Source organism: Uloborus diversus, chromosome 3 (genome assembly GCF_026930045.1).
Source record: "Uloborus diversus isolate 005 chromosome 3, Udiv.v.3.1, whole genome shotgun sequence".
Lineage (NCBI taxonomy): Eukaryota > Metazoa > Arthropoda > Arachnida > Araneae > Uloboridae > Uloborus > Uloborus diversus.
In genome coordinates, this window is record NC_072733.1 from 218840953 (window position 1) to 218862812 (window position 21860).

General features: G+C 32.0%; 1 long non-coding RNA gene across 1 annotated transcript in view; it reads left to right on the forward strand.

Moving 5' to 3' along the window:
* Positions 1 to 21860, forward strand: part of LOC129219258 (uncharacterized) — a 41632-nt gene that overhangs the window by 8451 nt on the left and 11321 nt on the right. The window contains exon 2 of the long non-coding RNA XR_008580389.1: positions 4359 to 4413. This is a non-coding gene — a long non-coding RNA (uncharacterized LOC129219258). The remainder of the gene's footprint in view (positions 1 to 4358; positions 4414 to 21860) is intronic.

The window sequence follows — 21860 nt, forward strand, 5'->3', positions numbered from 1 at the left end:
ACCTTTGTTTAGACTCTTACTTTTTTTTTTTGTAAATTTTTCATTTCCTTACCAGTGCTAAAAATGACTGTGAACCAAGAGGTATAGTAGGAGGATTTAGTTATTCTGTACAACTTTGCTATGAGGCATAAGGATTCTGTTGTGATTGTATGTGAGGTTGTACTTAGACTGTGTTCTGGGAATGGGGTTGGTGGTTTTAAAAGGAAATTAAAAAGACATCATATTAGCTATCAATACTTACTATGTTTTATAATGTGTAGCAATGAATCATATACATAATAAACTTACAGTAAATTACTAACCTACAGTAATCATGAACTATATCGATAATAATCAAAAAATATAATACAATTAAGTACTAATTGGCATGTTATAGTAATTAAAATACAACAAATAAATGAAGAGAAATTATTTATAAAACATTTTAAAAACATGCTTTTAGTTTAAAACATGAATAATATCTAACATTTGTCTTGCAAAGATAATTTTTTTTTATCTTCATGCATTCAATGTCTTTAACTCGAAAATGTTGGCTATACCCATTTTACCCCGTGCAACTAAAAGTACTACAAAATTTTTGTAAATATTAAAATTTACTTATTTTTTGAGTTTTCTGTTAGAAAAATTCTTTTTCTATCAAATCCAAATGAAAAATTTCCAAAACTCTTCCTTTAAATTTTTCTAGAAAGAAGTTTATCACTCACTATAAATGCATTGCTTTGTGTTCTGAAAAATAAAATTGTTGCCAAGCCTGGTAAATGAGTTGCTAGATTTTTTTTCCTCAAGTCAAAATGTTGCCTGATATGTAAACATTTTCATCATATTTTTTTATTTTTAAAAAATGTTGTCCAGTAGAATAAAATCAAGAAAAATGCAACTATACTCATTTTACCCCGGCTACCCATTTTACCCCCGGTTCTCCCTACAAGGTTTGGTTTATTTATTGGTAAAACCTTAATTATATATACAGTGCTGTAGCTGGAAAAATTTAATAACTTTAAAATGTTTTGACATGCTGAAAGAGAACACGCAATTTTGGAATGGAAAAGGTATCTTACCATTCAGCAACGGAGAAATATCTTACACAATGAACTATAATTGCTTTATACATCATAAGCGGAATCAAGTTTCTTTCTATTCATTTTTCGGCTTATTTTCTTCCTTTTAGATGATTTTAGTTATTTTTCCTTTAAAGAGTATTATAGTCGAACCCTCTTAAAACGAGCACAAAGGGACCGTGATATTTGCTCTTTGTAACTGAGTCGGGGTTCTGTCCAGGATTTTTCACAGGGTCCGTTTTTTGTGAAAAATCAAATAATTTTGCAAAAAGAAATTTTTTTTTCGTAAAAAACGAAAGTTTAGACTCCTGAGATGGTGGAAACTGCATCATTGACACTTAAAGTTGAGTGTTTTCCCTCTTTTTTCTGTTGAGAATATCATCGTTGAGTGTTTTTCTAGTATTTGGGGAAAGGGGGGGGGGGAGGGCAGGGGTGCAGAAAATGTTTTTAACACCAGCATTTCCCCCAATCTATGAAAATTTCCCCAAAATTTTACAATATGCTTTATGTTTCAGATAAAAATTCATTCCTATTACTATAGGTAGAGATAGTTTTGGGGGGAAAAAATTAATTGCATCTTTAAAACTAATAGAATGAACTGGTAGCCTTAGAACTCGGTATCTAAAGAGCAAATTAAGTAAATGCATGTAAGTTGTTTTAATTAAAATATCATATCTACATTTATTTTAAATGTAAATTATTATCCAACAAATAGTTGATGAAAATATAAAGAGTGGTGATGCAAAAGAAAATGCATTCAAAAGGCACTTGCAGAAAAAAATTCGATTTTTTAAAAAAAATTGAATTTGCAAAATTTTCCCCAGATGGTTCGGATTTCCCCCGATCCTAGATCGCCGGATCGGACATATTCTGCACCCCTGGGGGAGGGCATCACTCACTGGGAGATGGGCACCTCTCCAGTATCAATATTTACCTACCATTCTACATCATGTTAAATTATACTAGAAATGTTATTTGTCTAGCAATGAAAATAACTGTAAGGAAAAAAAATTCAGGCTGGGGTTCAGCATTTGACTTTTTAATCCAAGACCCCAGTAGCAGAGACTTTCTAGTCAGTCTGCGAAACTATTTTGGACAGTTGAAAATAATCTGCAGCGTTATTATTAGTTTTATTTTCGGTTTTCATAAAATACGCAAGTCCCTGGTAAAGGTCAAGTCTCAAATTTTCCAAGTGACCACTAGACCCAAAAAACATAGTAGCCACCACTGTCGCCGAGTTTCAAAGTATTAAAAAAAAAGGGGGGGGGGGAGAGCAATTTTTACTACTTTCACAAAAATAATCCTGCGCACTATGAAAAACAATTATTCAATACATATTTATTTAAACATCAAAAATTTAAGTTAAAATAGATTTTTAAATTTTTTTAAATAAATAAATAAATTAGTAAATGAGAAGTTGGCAGGAAACTGCATTTTAGAGGAATGTTTTAGTTTATAGCAAAGCTTCCAAAGTAATGAGGATCAAATACAATTGTTCTGATGACAATCACATGTTTCATGAAACAAATTTAAAAAAAAAACGAGCTGATGTGTGCATCACATGACTTCCTTTTACTCCAATTTAATGTCATTTTCCCATTACTGGCAATTTTAATGGGATTCAATAGTTTACTCTCTAAATATCACCAACAGTGGCCAAATCGAAACCAGATTTAAAAAAAAAAAAATCGCCAAGTTGGCGATAAAACTGAGCAACCAAAAGACTGGCGATATATTGCCAAGTGTCCGCCAAATTACAACATCACTTGAGTTTACATCGAAATTAACAATGATTTCCTTCCAAAAAGGGGCAAAAGACCCTCTTGGGAACATCCGAATGCAACCAAAAGGGAAGGTGCACAACTAGACCCCTTTAGGAGTCCATGTACCAAATTTAAACTTTCTAGGACATACCATTTTTGAGTTATGAGAGACACAAACGTACATACAGACGTCAGGAGAAAACTCGTTGTAGTTAACTCGGGGGGGGGGGGGGGGGGGGGGGGAGATCGTCAAAATGGGATATTTCGTGTGTCTGTATGTACCTAGGCATACATCCATGTGTGGTCGAGTCGAAAAAAAAACCCAACATTCATTCAGGGGTGAGCAAAATAGAAATTAAGGCCGATTTTTGAGGGAAAATGTTTTCGCGAATGCAATACTTCCTTTTTTGTAAAAGGAAGTAAAAAAACATGATTTATTGTACATTTTATGTTATCTTAAATAGTTTGTATTGAGGTGAAGATTCAATTCTGTTTTTGCCAACTTAAGCAAGTAATAGGCTCGTCTATTGCCATTTTGCGTACGATGAAACATGGCGTCTACGCGAAAAATTCATGCTTATAAATAGATTTTTGAATTTGTTACATCAAAATCCTTAAAAAACTAAAATTTAGATGAAATACTCGGTTTTTAGCACGTTAGCCTCTAAAGAAATGAAGATAAGATAATATTCTAAATATGAAACTTTGCAATTTCAAGACAATAATTAAGAATTATCAGGAAAAAATGGCAAATTTTTCATAATTTTCAATTGTTTGCATTGCAATAAACATCCAATTCCGTTTATGAAAACGTAGGCAATTAAAGAGTCTTTCTTGCCAACACCTTTGGAATGCCCAAACATGGCGACTGCGCCAAAAATTAAACTACAAATTTCTGAATTTGTTGCAAAAAAATAATTAAAAATAAAAATCCTCATGAGACTACACTTTAGTTGAAAAGTTTTTAGCGCTTTTGGGCCCCAAGCAATGAGGATAAGGTGAAACTTTAAATATAAAATTTTTCATTTCTCAAGAAAATTATTTTAAAAAATTAAGCAAAAAACGATTTGCTGCACATTTTTAGTTTTCATTAGTTTTAATAAATAAAACATCCAATTCTGCTTTGTTTGTAAAACTTAGGCACTTAAGCATCTTATCTACTTCCATCTTGTGAATGACCAAATATGGCGACTATGTTTCTATCTGAAATGCTGAAGCTTCCATCGCCTTTCTGGTCAAAAGGTGATCTCCAATGTATGGCTTTCTTGGTTCCTTTAAGAGGTTTTCCACTTCCAGCTCAGTTACTTCCTATTCCAGACTGATGAGTGCTAATAAGCACAGAACTGCAGTCCTTGGTTGGAATGACTGAGCTGGCGGTGTATTTATAGCTTAATATTTTTTCATTAAGATTTTCTTAAAATCCTTCTAATTTTGAAATATTGGGAAATGAAAAGTGTATTGTATGATATATTATTTGTTAAATTTTTGAAAATCTTATACCTTTTTTGATTTTTTCCTTTTATTTTTGTTGACGCAGATCAAACCTTATAGAAGTTGTTTCTAAGGTCTTATTGAAGATGGGCAATTCTCAGGTAAGTTAACCTCATGATCTGTTTTTCGAAATTATTATATTTTAACAAACAAGGTATTACTTTAAATCTGAGCGGTAAAGATTAATTTATACGAATACAAATACAAAAGTGACGACCTGCAACAGGCTCTGGGCCCAGCTAGACTGGTCCTAGTCAAATTACAATCCCCAGTGAAAATCAATGGCCCTCTTAACCGTTTACCCGCCAATGTTCCAAAAATGGAACATCATATTTAAGTGAAAATTTTCCCAAGAAATAACGTTAAAATAAACAAGTTTTTTTTAACACAGTTTAGTCTTATTTCAAAGTATTTTTTGATTTCCTGCTTGATTGTTTATATGTTTTCAATTATTTATTGCGATTTTTCAAAGATGAGTGTTTTTTTAGCTTTTTGCAACTTTTTCTTATAAAATTTACCAAAAATTGGTTTTTTCAGAAAATGTGATGATATTTATTATAGTTGTGAAAAATACTTCAATGTATGATTTTAAAATGCTTGTAGAAATGTACAATGATATTTCCGAAAGGTGTACCCCTTCAAAATAGCATGTTCCAATTTTGGAACATTGGCGCTTTTAGGGAGTCAAATTTCCAAGAAGTAAATCGTTCGACTTCCAAGGGGAAATTTCATTTTTCGTAATATATGTTTCTTTTTTTTTTTCTCATTTTGAATGTACTCTGATGTAGATGTTGGCAAAACCAAGTAAGTTTATATTTTGAAAGGATATGACGTTTCGTTAGCAAAGAAAATAATAACAGTCTTCTGTTTGACGGACTATATGGCTCCGAATCCACACCTGCTCGGACAGCTGCATTGTCACGTAATAATAAAAAATAATATTAGTGAGAGTTTTATTCTTCATATTTTAAATGCAGTTCAATAATTCGCTAGCTTTGTTTTCGGGCGAAACGAAATTCTGTTTGACGTATACCAACTGTTCATAAATGTTAAAAAATGTCTACAAGATTTCTTACTGTAGAACAAGCTGTGGCTTATTTAGAGACATTGTCAGATTCGGATTTGTCAGATGTAGATATATGCCAATTACCCCCTGATGAACTAGGCAATATCACTGAGGAAGAATAGATGTTGACAGAGATGAAATCCTACAATTTTTTGGTTTGTTGCTATTGAGTGGGTACCATTCTGTTCCTTCTGAAGATATGTATTGGAGCAGTGCAGAAGATACATCTGTGCCAATTGTACTAACAGTTATGCCTCAAAATCGTTTTCGAAAAATAAAAACAACTTTCATTTGATGGACAACCATGAATTAAAACAAAATTACAAACTAAGAAAAGTTTTCCTTATTTACGAAGAATTGTGTAAAAACCCTCAACAATTTGGTGTATTTCATGAAAAATTAAGCATAGATGAATCTATGGTTCCCTACTACGGTCGGCATTCATGTAAAATGTTTATTAGATGAAAACCAATAAGATTCGGCTTCAAAATTTGGATGCTGTGCTCTTCAAGTGGATACACATATTCCATGGAGATTTATTCAGGCAAAAAAGAAGGATCCTCTGATGTGCAATTAGGATCCAGAGTTGTAAATGATCTATTATCAGTTTTGACTGACACGTCTAAGCATGAAGTATACTTTGATAACTTTTTTACATCATATGACTTAATTTCTCAGCTATCAAAAAAAAAGTGTACGAGCAACAGGAACAATTCGTGAAAACCGAACTGGCCATTGTCCACGGAAATCCAAAAAAGCCCTTTCTAAAGAAGATCGCGGAAATTTTGACTATCGATCTGATGGATCAGTGTACATGTGCAGCTGGAAAGATAATGCAGTGGTTACAGTAGCATCTAATTGTTATACACATGAGCCACTTGCATCTGTAAAATGTCTCAAATGCGCAGAAATGCAAGATAGATGTGCCACAACCTCATCTTATCAAGAGATACAATGAAGGAATGGGGGGTGTGGACGTCTTGGATAAACTTTTAGGGAGCTACAGACCTCATTTGAGGAGTAAAAAATGGTGGTGGAATCTTTTTAGTAATGCGCTGAATATTTCAGTTGTAGCTAGTTGGTTACTTCATTGTGATTTACACGAAGTCAAGATGAAGCATTTAGAGTTCCGAAGAGAAATAACAACTCACCTCCTAAGAAGAAAAGTACGAGTGGAAAGTCCTCCAGGGCCTCGTTGTCATTTACATAAACGGTCAAGAATGTCTAACGGACATTATATTGTATCTGCATCCCAAGGACGTTGCGCGGTGTGCAAAAAAATACGACTAAGAAATGTTTCCATTGCGACAAACGACTTCACCAGCAACGCTTCCTTTCATATGATGGGCGTTAGATATTTCAGTATTGGATTTTCTGAATTCTGATATGTACACAAATGCAATTTAAAATATTATTTTTTCCGCTATAAAGTATGCTAAGATAAAAACCGCATTCAAAACCTCTTAGTTTAAAAAAATTCTCTGAAAAAAAAAAAAACTTCATGCAAAACGCCAATGTTCCAAAAATGGAACACACTGAAAATCATAGTAAAAAAAATTTTTCTGGAAATTTTATTTTATTTCTGTATTTACTAGACATAAATAGACATAATTTCAAAAAATTACTCAAATTTGATCATCCGTCAATAGTTCGCGCGGTTTATAACGGTTAAAGCTGTCCACCCCCTTGCTCGTTACCACCTCTTCTGCTAAGCTGTTCCAAGTCCCCCCCCCCCACACCTCTACTAAAGTAGTAATTTTTCCTTATTTCCAGGTTAGCCTGAGATTTGAATAGCTTTAAACAATGACCCCTTGTCCTGTTTTCAGGGCTAAACTTCAGCCCCATAACATCTTTAATTTTAATAAATTTAAACAACTGAATCTTGTCCCCTCAGTCTCTTCTTTGCTCAAGACTACATTTTTAGCCTTCTAAGCCTGGAATCATAGTCTAAATGAGAAAGTCCATTTATTAGCCTTGTAGCCCGCCTTTGAACCCTTTCCAATACATTAATATCTTTCTTAAGATAAGGAGACCAAAACTGAACAGCATACTCCAAATGAGGCCTTACCAAACTTCTATCTTAGTTCTGTAGTACCTCTCCTCTCTGCACAAGTAGTAGCAACAGTAATACAGGAGAGTTCAAAAAATCTGATAGAAAGTAAGCAGTCTTTGTGAAAAAAAATTACAGCATGCAAGAACATATAATTAAGAGCAAGATTCTGAGAAACTGGCACACCTAGCATCATGAGTTGATTTATGCAATCTTGGAGTTTTTTCAAAAAATAACCTGTTGTTTTTCATCTTATTAAAAGACCAAATCCAAAATTTTTGGTTCTAAAGTTGAGCTGTTCAGTTTTTTGGATAACTAAAGGCTTGTGTGCGGTATTAAAAATTAAGCGCATTTATGAGATATAGAAATTGCTATGTGCCACAACTCTTTCAGAAAACAGTTTACCTCTAAATTTGTTTTATGGAAGGATGTAACTTAATATAATAAATGATAAATCTGAGGCAACTAGCTGCGCAAGGTCAATGAAGGTCACAAAAAAGTCGCATTTTCGATGTTTTTTTTTATCGTTTTTGAGGTCTAAAAACAGCTTGCACCTTTCAGTTGCCGCGACAAAAGTAGTATCGCTTGAAAAGCAATTATAAGTACTTTAAAAAAATGTATAATTTTTTGTGGCAAGTTCAATGTACTTTCAGGTACATTAGACCGAAGTATGGAAAATGTCATAGTTTACTGATATTCAAATGATCGTTAACTTCTTGCCGAACAACATATTGAAATATTTTTTTTGCCATTATTATACTGTATTATGTGTCTTACCATAGCAGTAAAATCCATTGAGCCGAAATGCTTTTAAAAAAATTAAGGTTTTTTAAAACTTAGCCTTTTGTTGCAGACTGGGCTTTTTGCTTTTTGATACTGGTTGCCTGACTTACTCCAATGCTAATCATTAAGTTTGCAAGTGATATTTTAATGCTTTGTGACACATATATGAAAATTTTGGTATTTATTTAGTTTTACAATATGGCATTAGTAACATTTTAGTGAAACTGGGGACAATTGTTCCCTTTTTTTGTTGGAGCTTATAACTTTATATGTGTATAAACCACTATCAATATTGGAAATAACCTCTTGTCTAGCTATTGCATTGAATTTAGATGTTTTGGTTTCTTCCCGCAAAAGTTAAAAGCATTCATGTAGGTTTTTCAATTAAGGTTGCAGATTTTATAAATTACATTTCTTTAAATGTGAAGATTGCAAAATTAAACCTCATGGGACAAGCTTTTCAGACATTTCCAGAAAAACTTTCGACACAGTAGATCTATTTCCTATCAAAGGTCTCTTGTTATAGAAAAGGATATTTTTTTTTTCCTTTATTTTTTTATATTATTACCTATTATTTATATGTTTGCATTAAAGGAAACCTGCATGCAATATTTTTAGAACAAATTTATAATATTGCCTTGAAAAAAAAATTTTTTGCCTTGAAAAGTACGTGAAAAGTGCTTGATTTTTTTTTCTCCCTAAAGGGTATGAACCCTGTGACCAAATACTTCTAAATCAAATATATATTTTCCTGGGTGCCCTTAAAAGTCATGGGAAATCGTGGATTTCAACTATGATCGAATTTGGTATTGAAAAGTCAAGATTTTCGGGAAAAAAATGCTCAAAAAGTATCATATCAGAGATTTTTCTGAGAAAAAAAATCATATACGTTTAAATTTTAACTTACAAATCGTCAAGTGATTTTAATTTTTGCCTGAAAACTTTTTTTCCGGAAAAGAAAAGGAAATTCACAATAATTTCTTTTTTACTAAAATAAAGAAAATTCAGAAATATTTTGCTTTTTCACAAAATGGGGACTCAAAAAATAAAACCTGGATTGACCCCTGATATTACTGTGTGACATGTGACTTTGATTTCAGCATAGCACATGGAAAGATAATGCGCATGTTTTAATAACTTATAAAACTTTAAGTTTGGCTTTTACTGCATCGTCAAGTGATAACATAATTAGAACAGAACTTTTATTCACGAATTTCATTCTGTAGCAAAGCTTTCCCATCGCAGTATCGAATCATGCAAATTCTATCATTAAAAATATGTTCCCGGACTTGTAGGTAGCAAAGAAAGTACGGTTGTCCTCGAACGGAAACAACCGTTATCATAAACTGCTTAGCTGGGAACACTGCTCAAGAGCTATCACAAGATTTCAAGTATAGTAAATAAGTATTTGAATTTTTCTCTTGAATGAGAGTGGGAACTCTGGAATAGTCATGCACAAAATGCAATGCAAAAATTTAATTGCGCAAAATGCTGTAACATTATTCAGGCATCGCAGCGTTCCTATATTCCTATATTTTCCTATATTTCTGAAAAAGTTCCTATAATTCCTATAATTCCTATATTTTCCTATATTTTCAGTTTTCCGATTCCTTTTTTTTTTTTTTTTTTTACTTTTCCCCTTGACTTTTGGCTACCGCCTTTTCCGCGATCCACGTGCAGCCGCCATTTTATCTTTCCTACTGTGCAGGGATCCCAAATGGTTCGCTTTTCCCGCCAAAGTCCGTGTTTTATGGTAAAGTCCGCTTTAGACTTTTAACATTATGGTCTGATTAGTTCGCTTTTATATTGTTTTTACTTAAATATCAGATTTTAAAAGTTTTTCATTTCGTTAGAAGTTACTGTTCTCCCAAGCACGCCGCCGCAGCGCGTGTTAAACAAAGTTCGTACGCCCATGAAAAACCTTGAAAAGTTCTTGGGGGGGGGGGAGGTCACACACACACATTTTCTAGTGTTTGAAAACCTTGAAAAAGTATAAAAAGTTTCTTTATTGCTTGAATTTATTTATTGTTTGGATTGTGCTTGTAATTCTTTTAAAAATATTTCATTAGCGCAATTTTCTGAACATATATATTCGATATGATTTATCGCGAAAAATTGCTTTCGTGTTTGAGGTTTCAATCCTTTTGCATCTTGTTAATATTTTGATTCTTTTTACAATCCAAAGTGATTTTGACATGTGCTTACCTTAGCTTAGCTTATTTTTCGTTTCATTTCAATAATTAATGAAGGAATTATTTTGGAAACCATGGCAACATTGAACTTACTCGGCTCGGACGCGGAAAAAATGCTTCTCGCTTTTGAAATTTCAATCCTTTTGCATCTTGTAAATATGTTGATGTTTTCCACAATTAGAAGTTATTTTAGTATATGCTACTTTAGTTTAGCTTATTTTTCGTTTGATTTTAATAATTAACGAAGGAAATATTTTGGAAACCATAACAATAACATTGAGCTTATTCGGACTTCGCAGAAAATCGCATCTCGCGTTTGAAATTTCAATCCTTTTGCATCTTGTGAACATTTTGATGTTTTTGGCAATTTGAAGTTATTTTGACGTATGTTTCTATAGATTGGCTTATTTTTCGTTTAATTTCAATAGTTAACCAAGGAAATATTTTGGAAACCATAACAATAACATTGAGCTTATTCGGACTTCGCGGAAAATTGCATCTCGCGTTTGAAATTTCAATCCTTTTGCATCTTGTGAACATTTTGATGCTTTGACAATTGGAAGTTATTTTGACATATGTTTTTATAGATTAGCTTATTTTTCGTTTAATTTCAATAATTAATGAAGGAATTATTTTGGAAGCCATGGCAACATTGAACTTACTCGGATTTCGCGGAAAAATGCTTCTCGCGTTGGAAATTTCAATCCTTTTGCATCTTGTAAATATTTTGATGTTTTCCACAATTGTAAGTTATTTTGACATATGCTGCCTTAGTTTAGCTTATTTTTCGTTTAATTTCAATAATTAACGAAGGAAATATTTTGAAAACCATAACAACATTGAGCTTATTCGGAATTCGCGGATAGAGACGTACCGAGTACTCGGTAACTACTCGGTACTCGGCCAATTTGCCGAGTACTCGGTACTCGGCCAAATTCTGATCAGATACTCGGCCAATACCGAGTAGTTGTAAAAAATTGAATATTGTCCAAGACAGATACTAAAATTTATAAAAAAAAAAGAGCAAACATTATATTCTGCAATCATTTACAATTAAAATTTATAAGTCAAATTGAAATTTTGAGAATAATGAAGTTTTTAATGCTTCAATGGAATAAATCTTTATTTTAATGTCCCCAAAGTTAATAAAACTTATTTATTAAAAATTATGCAAAAAAAGGTAAATATAGAAAATATGGAATTTTTATATTAAAAATGGATTTTTGCTACAATGTAAAAATACCTTTGCTTAAAAATAAAAGGAAATAAAACAACGTTAAAAACACAGTGCAGGAACACTGCAGACACGTGTTTTGGCGTTACAAGGAATTCCTTTTTCAATGCATAAAATGGGAGCTGATAGATTTAAAGGCATCCGACAAAATTCGTATTTTTTTGTCGAATGTCTTTACGTTCTTTAGCTCACATGTTATGCACTGAAAAAGACGTTCCTGGTAACGGGGAGGGGGGGGGGGCAGAAACACGTGTCTGCAGTGTTCCTGCACATGTGTTTTATCTGCTTTTAAAAATTATTTATGTTTGGCGGACTAGAACTATAATTGATTGGTATGCAGTGAAACTCCTCCTAACGGACCCCCCTTAAATTCGGACACCCCTCTTATGCAGACAATTTTTAATTCCCCAGTTCCAATGCAAATAACATTATTAAACCTCTGTCTTGCGGACACCTCTATATTGCGGCCAAAAAAATGTGTCCCGTTAGTGTCCGCATTAGAGAGATTTTACTGTAATTTGTTTTAATTCCAACTTGATTAATCATACCTTTTATTTATTCATTTTTAATTTTAAAAACAATTTTTTTGTAAAATTTTTGACACAAACAAAATTGTTTATATAATGCGTAATTAAATTTCAGCAATAATTTAGTTTTAAAAACTATTATATGGACAAGGAGGTCTATACTACTATTCCAATAAGTTGAAAATTCATCACATGTGTGTTGGTGGTTCTTCTTAAAACATAATTGGTACTTGGTAACTCGGCCGAGTAGTGAAAGGCCGAGTACTCGGTAACTCGGTACTCGGCCGAGTAGTGAAAGGCCGAGTACTCGGTACTCGGCCAAAGTGCTACTCGGTACGTCTCTATTCGCGGAAAATAGTTTCAATCCTTTTGCACCTTGTAAACATTTTGATGTTTTTGACAATTGGAAGTTATTTTGACATATGCTACTATAGATTAGCTTATTTTTCGTTTAATTTCAATAATTAACGAAGGAATTATTTTGGAAGCCATGGCAACATTGAACTTAATCGGATTTCGCGGAAAAATGCTTCTCGCGTTGGAAATTTCAATCCTTTTGCATCTTGTAAGCATTTTAATGTTTTCCAAAATTGGAAGTTATTTTGACATATGCTACCTTAGTTTAGCTTATTTTTCGTTTAATTTCAATAATTAACGAAGGAAATATTTTGAAAACAATAACAACATTGAGCTTATTCGGACTTCGCGGAAAATAATTTCAATCCTTTTGCATCTTGTAAACATTTAGATGTTTTTGACAATCGGAAGTTATTTTGACATATACTACTTTAGATTAGCTTATTTTTCATTTAATTTCAATAATTAACGTAGGAATTATTTTGGAAGCCATGGCAACATTGAACTTACTCGGATTTCGCGGAAAAATGCTTCTCGCGTTGGAAATTTCAATCCTTTTGCATCTTGTAAATATTTTGATGTTTTCCACAATTGGAAGTTATTTTGACATATGCTGCCTTAGTTTAGCTTATTTTTCGTTTAATTTCAATAATTAACGAAGGAAATATTTTGAAAACCATAACAACATTGAGCTTATTCGGAATTCGCGGAAAATAGTTTCAATCCTTTTGCACCTTGTAAACATTTTGATGTTTTTGACAATTGGAAGTTATTTTGACATATGCTACTATAGATTAGCTTATTTTTCGTTTAATTTCAATAATTAACGAAGGAATTATTTTGGAAGCCATGGCAACATTGAACTTACTCGGACTTCGCGGAAAATTGCTTTTAATGTTTGAAATTTCAATCTTTTTGAATCATGTAAATATTAAAATATTTTGCCCAATCGAATGTTATTTTCCCATATTCCAACTTAGATTAGCATGTTTTAGGTTTAATTTAGTAGAAAATAAATAAATTTATTTTATGGGAAGCATGCCAACATTGAACTTGGTTCGTGAAAATTTGCTTCTCTGAGCTTTCAATCGTTTTGCATCTTATAAATATTTTTATATTTATGGCAATTAGAAGTTATTTTGACATGCTACGTCAGATTAACTCCATTAAATTTTTACTTAAATAACTAAAAAATTAATATTTTTTGTGTTGTTTAATTCAAGCTTATTTAGTTTACCAAACATAATTTTGATTATCATTAGCTTATTTTCGGTTATTACTGTTTTTTTGTGTGGGAGGGGGAGGGGTATTAAATTTAAACAATTGAGCACATAACATTTTAAAGTAGCGTCTGTATATGAAACAAAGTTGAATTATGTAATTATATGAAGTTGAATTTGTACATCATTTCATTGTCATGATGCCTGCTGCTGTTGTTGTCGTGTGCCAAGTAGGCTGGCAATTTGAGGCGCATTGCTTCACTTTTCCAACTGTAGAGTAATTTGGTGTGAAGTCCGACTTCTACAGTACACACGTGCCATAAGGACCCGTTTATAGGCGACAAGGACAGGAGAGAGAAAGTACGTCCATGCCCGAGCCGGGATTCGAACCCGGACCTTCCTATCGCAGTCAGACTTCTCTGACCACTAGACAAGGCAGGCGGCATGATGCCTGCTAAAGGGGGGAATTTGTTTCCCCCCCCCCCATAAAAGTTCAAAGCACTCATGGATTATGCACAAAGCATGGGTGGACAAAGCACACCTGCAATCATGGATTATTTTTTTTAATGTAAGCTTTATGATTCTTGAAAATATACTTTGAATATGAAAATTGCAAAACTATGCCTCATGTGATCTGCTTCTCTTTGTGATTGAGAATTTCAGACATTTTTAGGGAAACTTTCAATACAGTAGATCTGTTTGGTGTGTGATGGATTCATATCGGTGGAGAAGGGATATAAATGTTATTAAAGAAGCATTACAATACAGAAAAACACAAAAATAATTTTAAACTATAGAAAGATGAAGCACAGCTTCATCTATCCTTCAGTGAGACTACCAGCATCCCTGGTTCAATTCAAAATGTATCATTACGCCCATTTAGTTCTATGGAGGCTGCCTTAAGTGCTGCGCTAAGTGCCTCCCCCCCCCTCCCATCCAAATGTTTGTGTAAATAATATTATTCAATGGATAAAAAGATCAGTTGTGCAGAAGGTGATAAAGGAATTGTATCATTAAAAATCAGTATTATGGTTAATTAACAAATTATTTTCAGGGATTTAGCAGCAGGCAGCTAATTTGCCTTTTGATGCTTCCTTGTGTTTAAATGAATGGTCCTCTCAAGATCCTCTTTTTAATCCTAACTGGTCCTCTTTAGTCCTCTTTTTGATTGAAATTGGTCCTCTTTTACCCTTTTCTAAAACTAAAATGTGTTGGGAGCCCTGCATTAGTTTTTAGAAAAGTGAAATTTTATCTGCACAATTGCATTCGATCCTCATTGATTTGGAGGCTTTGGTATGAACTTAAAGAAACGGTTTTGATTACTAAAATGCAGTTTCCTAACGACTTCTCATTTATTTATTTTGAAGTAATTTAAAAACCTATTTTAACTTAAATTTTCCAAAATGCATGTTTTTGTAAACAAGTGCAAGGTTCTATTTATTAATTTTTTTTATGAAAGTAGTAAAAACTAACCCCCCCCCCTCACTTTTTGTACTTTAAAACTTTGGGACAGTGGTGGCCACCAAGATTTTTAGGTCTGGATTATTTTGCTTTAATGACCAAATATTTCTAAATCAAATATATATTTTACTGGGTGTCCTTCAAAGTCATGGGAAATCGTGGATTTCAACTATGATCGAATTTAGTACTGAAAAGTCAGGATTTTCAGGGGGGAAAATGGTCAAAAAGTATCATATCAGAGATTTTTCTGAAAAAAAACACAGTATACATTTAAATTTTTAATTTGCATACATTTAAATTTTTACCTGAACACTTTTTTCTAGAAAAGAAAAGGAAATTCACAATAATTTCTTTTTCACAAAAATAAAGAAAATTCACAAAAAATATTTTGCTTTTTCGCATAATGGGGACTTAAAAAATGAAACCTGGATTGACCCCTGATATTACTGTGACATGTGACTTTGATTTCAGCATAGCACATGTTTAACTTATAGAACTTTAAGTTTGGCTTTTACTGCATTGTCAAGTGATAACATAAATTAGAACAGAACTTCACGAATTTCATTCTACTGCACAGCTTGCCCATCGCAGTATCGGATCATGCAAAATCTTTCATTAAAAATTAGATTAGTGACACAACTATTTTAAGAAAGATTTGTGTTCATCTACAAAAAGTTTCGTCTATTTTTTTTTATTTTTAAAGAAGTATGCCTTAATATGTTTAGTACAAATTACAGTTTTACGCTCTTTTACTGTTTGTAAAATTGATTTTGTGTGTATTTTTAGACTTAATTATGCGTATGTATTGCACTTATGTCAGGTAGTGTAATTACATGTTTTTAATCGAATAGTAGTATTGCATTTTGAAAAAAAATGTCATACTGGCGAGCTTTGTTATCGAAATTCCTGTATATCCTTTTTTTTTTCAAAATATTCCTATATTATTTCGAAAAATTCCTATATTGTTTGCAGAAAATTCCTATATTTTCCATCGAATTCCTATATTTTTTTCAGAAAATTCCTATATTTTCCTATATTTTTGTTGGCAAATGTCACTTCTATCCCTGCATTATTGTAACATGTGTTTTGCTTGTGAAAATATGTTTTAAAATTCCAAACTTGATTATATGAAGGTTCGTAATTTGGATTCAAATTAAACTGATTTTATAATAACGGAGGGGGCATTTGAAAGTAGAATGTGTTTTGTTGAAATTTAATTCATTGTACATTTTAAGTATTGTTACTGTTGCTGCTGTTTTCAAAAGAAACCATTCATTTATGGTTTTTTTTTTTTTAAATTATTATTTTGAACTTGTAAAACTAGAAAGAATCTTCAGTGAGCAACTTATGTTTAGAGATTGATTATGAACAGTTAAGAATTAGATTAGTAATACAATTATTTTAAGAAAGATTTGTGTACACCTACGAAATTTCGTCTATTTTTTTTATTTTTAAGAACGCCTTAATAGAGCATCACACGTTACATATTTAGAACAGTCTTTTCCCCATCAAAATGCTATACCATTTTTAAAACTTATATATTAGAATAAAATATTATAAAGAAAAAAACCGAACTTAGTAAAAGAATCAAATTTTTGTACAAGAAGACTTGATCCCAGTCTGCAGGAGACTTGATAATAGTGGCAAAAGAGTCCTTATATGTGTTTTAAATGCAAGTCAAACATTCATTATTGTGACATTATTATTATTTACTCATAAAAAGATCAAATTTATCATGTCAAATAAAAACTAAAATAAAACAGAAACAATCGACAGTAAATCAACAAACGAAACATGTTTAACAAACAAAATCAACTCTAATAGGAAATAATTGCTAAAGAATCAACAATTTAATTTTCTCATAAATCTTGATCAAGTATTAGTGAAAACAAAAAAAAATAAATATCAAAACTACATTTAAACTTTAATATACATGCTATTAGTGATGAGCAGAATTAGTGTTTTAATATCAAAACTATAAAACTATTACAAAATTGACCCCAACAATCATCTGAAATTAGTGGTTGGAATGAAAATGAAAAGAATATTCGTTTTCGAATTTTAAGAATTATTTTGGAAAATTAAAGCATCTAATAAGCTTAGTAGTAGATGTAATAGATGGTTAGGGCATTTTTAATTTTTTCTGAATACTTAATCAAGATTGATGAAAAAGTATTAGTTTCTTTAGCAATGATGGTTATTTCCTGTTAGGCAATTTTGATTGTTAAATTGGGTTTATTAGCTATTGTTTTTTTTTTTCAGTTTTTAATTTGACATCATCAACTTTGTTCATTTTTTAACCACCTTGCAGTTTATGACGACATATCTCGTCCATTTAACATGTAATTGGGTCATTCCATGTTAAATCACACACCTAAAAAGTGAGTGCTCATAGATTATAACAATATTTTGCAGGTTCATACCCATTCACTAAGTGGTGTAAAAAAAAAATTGACCCTCTAGCTGTTGTAGTTTTTTAGATATAAGGGGTCGAAATTTTAATGTTTTGCTCCACCGGCTCATACTTGCCTGACCATAACTCTGGAACAAATCAAGTTAGAATCTTGAACTTTATATATTTTTAAAGTTTACATTCAGAGCTTTAAAAAGATATATTACTTGATACAAAAATACAATTTTTCATTTTGAAGGTCATTTGAAATTGACCTTTGTTCTTGAGTATTTCCAAAAGTTATAATTTTAAAAATCTGAAAAAATATATTTTGTACACAGTGTAATTTTTCTTTATTTGTGCCAAGTTTCATGTTGGGACAACACTGGGATCATGCATAATTTAAAATAAATGTTACTCCAAGTGGCCCAAAATAAATTGCCATCAATTGAAGATCAAATATATTTGCCCAAATGTGTCATAATCATGCTGATAATATAACATTAGAAAAATTCATTCAATGTGATGTACAATGAGTAAATTACATAAAATAATTATACAAGTTATCCATGCCGTCAAACTTGACTTAACAGTTATATACTTCTTCCTGACAATGCTTTGCTAGGTTGCTTTCTGCTTCTGCAATTTTATATCTCCTTCCAGTTTCTGCACTTGGGTAAAAACTGGTCTCAAGTCTTCATGCACACAATGTTATGGCAGTTGTTGACTGGAGTATTGCATTGTCTTCACACGAGGCAACTTCGTAGATTCAATTTTTCTTCTAAAAATACCCCACAACGCTGTTAAAACTGAGCAGAGTTGACTCAACAAATTTACTCGTGGAAAACGAACGCTTGGCAATGTCCTTAAGAGTTGAATCAACTAAGAAGTTGATTCAACTCATCGAGAAGAACGTTGTTGTTGTTGTCTTGTGCCAGCAAGGCTGGCAATTTGGGGTGCGCTGCTTCATTTTTCCAACTGTGCGGTAATTTGGTGTGAAGTCCATCTTCCACAATACATACATGCAGACTTAGATAAAATGAAAAGCTTTCTGCGAACACAAATCCTAACTGGAAAATTTTCTGCACATAATTATTTTGCCTTACTCACCCTTGAATAAAAAATTAAATTTATATTCAAATATGAAAGAGACAAAAAAAGTGCTTTAAATCATTTAATTTTTTTTTTACGATAACATATAGTTTGCTTATTTTTCATCAGCTGAAGAAAACTGCCAAAACCATTATTTTTTTACACATGTGCTTTAAAAGGCTTTTGGAGAAAGGCTTTACAGAAATAAGAGCTATGGGATTTTCTTAAAAATTCCATTAAAAAAAAATAATTCTGCAGAGCCAAAAATTTTCTGCGAACGCCGTTCGCAGCGTTCGTCTATATTATGCAAAACTGCACACATGCCATAGGGACCCGTTAATAGGGTAGGCAACCAATCACAGCATAACAACACATTCACACAAAGGAAGGACAGGAGAGAGAAAGTACATCCATGCCTGAGTCGTGATTCGAACCCGGGACCACCCCATCACAGGCGGGGAAAATAGCAACTGTAAGTCAATCTGCAGACGATATTTAAAAAAAAAAAGCAAATATAATTTTAAAATATTTTTACATTTCTAATTTTATCGTTTTCCAAACGTTGCTATATCATTATTTTCAAATTTATCGTCAAACACCCGTTGCATGAAGCATTAAATTATAGCCGATCCCCTAATTGTCCCAACATGAAATTTGGCACAAATAAAGAACTCAATTATGTGTATAATATGTATTTTTTTGAGATTTTTAAAATAATAACTTTTGGAAATACCTAAGGTCAATTTCAAATGACCTTCAAAATGAAAAATTGTTAATTTATGCATGATCCCAGTGTTGTCCCAACATGAAACTTGGCACAAATAAATTACTTTTAAATAAAAAAAAAACTGCCTTAAAAAAATACCCAGGAACTAAAAAGCAAAAAATAACTGATTTCACTTACATTCTGTTTCCTACCCAAACATAGAAATGAAATGTATGTTACAATTCCAGTACAAAAATCAACTAAACTAAACATCGAATTATAAAATAAACACTGATTTAAATTACTATACGATGAATTATTTTAAATACCTAACTAATTATATATAATCTCTTAATTTTTAATAACCTTTTGAAGTCGGGCCCTCCAATACACAACTACATAATGTAACTGATAACCCACCGAATCCTGTATTAAACACTAATTTAACTATACGCGAAATTAATCTTTAAAACTAAACCTACTCAGTTTATATATTTTTTTTCAGATATTTAAAATTATAACTTTTGGAAATATTCAAGGTCAAAGGTAATTTTGAATGACCTTCAAAATTTAAGATTGCATTTTTGTTTCATCTTAAAGCTCGTTTTAAGAGCTTTACAATGGTATCAAGTTTTTACATGTAGTTCAATTAGAACAAAAGTTATATGTGTTCAAAAGCTACTCCGTCTACCAAAATTCGATTTTTTGTAATGACCCCCTATCAAAGAATATTTGTATCAAAAATTTAAAAATTTGGGTTTTTACTTTTATTACCAAACACTACCTCTGTATAAAATTTTAGAAAAATCGGAAGGGGTCAACTTGAAAATCTTACTTTTTTGATCGATTTGATATGGAATGACCCAATTCTGGGACTGTCCAACTGCAAGGGGGTTAATGAGTAAATAATAACCATGTCACAATATAAATGTTTGACTTGCATTTACATATAAGCACTAAGTGAAAATACATATAAGCACTCTTTTGCCCCAGGATCAAGTCTCCTGCAAACTGGTATCAAGTCTCCATACACAAAGAAGACTTGATTATTTTACCAAGTTTTGGCTTTTCTTTAAAATATTTAATTCTAGTACATAAATATTAAAAACGGTATAGCATTTTGAGGGGAGGGGAAGTGTTCTCGATGTAACCTTTGACGCTTCATTGAATCAAACAAAAGTGATAAGATAAATACCTTTGTGCTGAACAGTATAGTAAGAAATAACAACGTCAAAAAAGCACAAATTGCAGATTACTGCGGACACGTGTTTCGGCGTTGCAGGGAATGCTTTTTTCAATGCAAAAAGTAATGAGCTTATGGATGAAAAGACATCCGTCAAAAGCCAAGAGCAGATAAGCGTAGAGCTTAAACGGTAAAAATAGCGGATTAGCCAGACACCAAGATCTTATCGGATTATCCAAAAATGCCCCAATTCATCAGATCTTGACTTATGGGAATCTTTCTATATTTTGAGGAACTTAGTTCCATAATATTTTGAGGAATCTTAAAGCAGTTCCATAATTTTCCATTGTCTGGCTCTCATATCTTTAACACTGTCCTTTCCCCATCCATTTTTTCTATTTTGCATACTTTTTTATTTTTCCTTTCATTTTTATCTATCTTGCTTTGTTTATTTTTTACTTTTTTGTCATGGTTGACACCCCCCCCCCCTTTTTTTCTATTGATCCTTTATTTCTTCCTTTTCCAAAAATTTTTTTTTATTTTATTTCTGGTGTTTTTTTCTTCCATTCAACTTTTCCTTTCTTGCGGTTCACGGTTAGTGACATTTTCTTTTTGTTTAAGCTTTGGCCTAATCTTTGTCCAATTGAATTCTTTCTTTCGGTTTTACTGTACCTCAGAGAGAGCTCTTGGTCTTTGTTTGCATTCCTATTGGTTCCTTATTGGTTTATAATTTTCTCATTGGGTGTCTGGCTAATCGGCTATTTTTATCATTTAAGCTGTACGCTTATCTGCTCTTGACTTTTGTCCGATGTCTTTTCATCCATAAGCTTATTACTTTTTTCATTGAAAAAGGCATCCTATGTAATGCCAAAACACATGTCTGCAATAATCTGCAATTTGTGCTTTTTTGACGTTGTAATTTCTTACTTTAAAAGTTATAAGCTCCAACAAAAAATGGGATCAACTGTCCCCAGTCTCACTTTAATGTATTAATGCCATAAGTAAAACTAAATAGATATCAAAATTATCATATATGTGTCACAGAGCATTAAAATGTCCCTTTATATTGCAAACTTTATGATTAGCATAACAGTAAGTTGGGCAAGTAGTATCAAAAAGCAAAAAATGCCAGCCTTACAAGAATAGGCTAAGTTAAAAAAAAAAAAAAAAAATACGTAATAGTGTATAATAATGACAAAAAAAAAAAAAAAAAAAAAAGAAAAAAAAATTCAATTGAGGGAAAGGAGGCTAGTGTGGACAAGGGGTTAGTGTGGACATCTGGAAT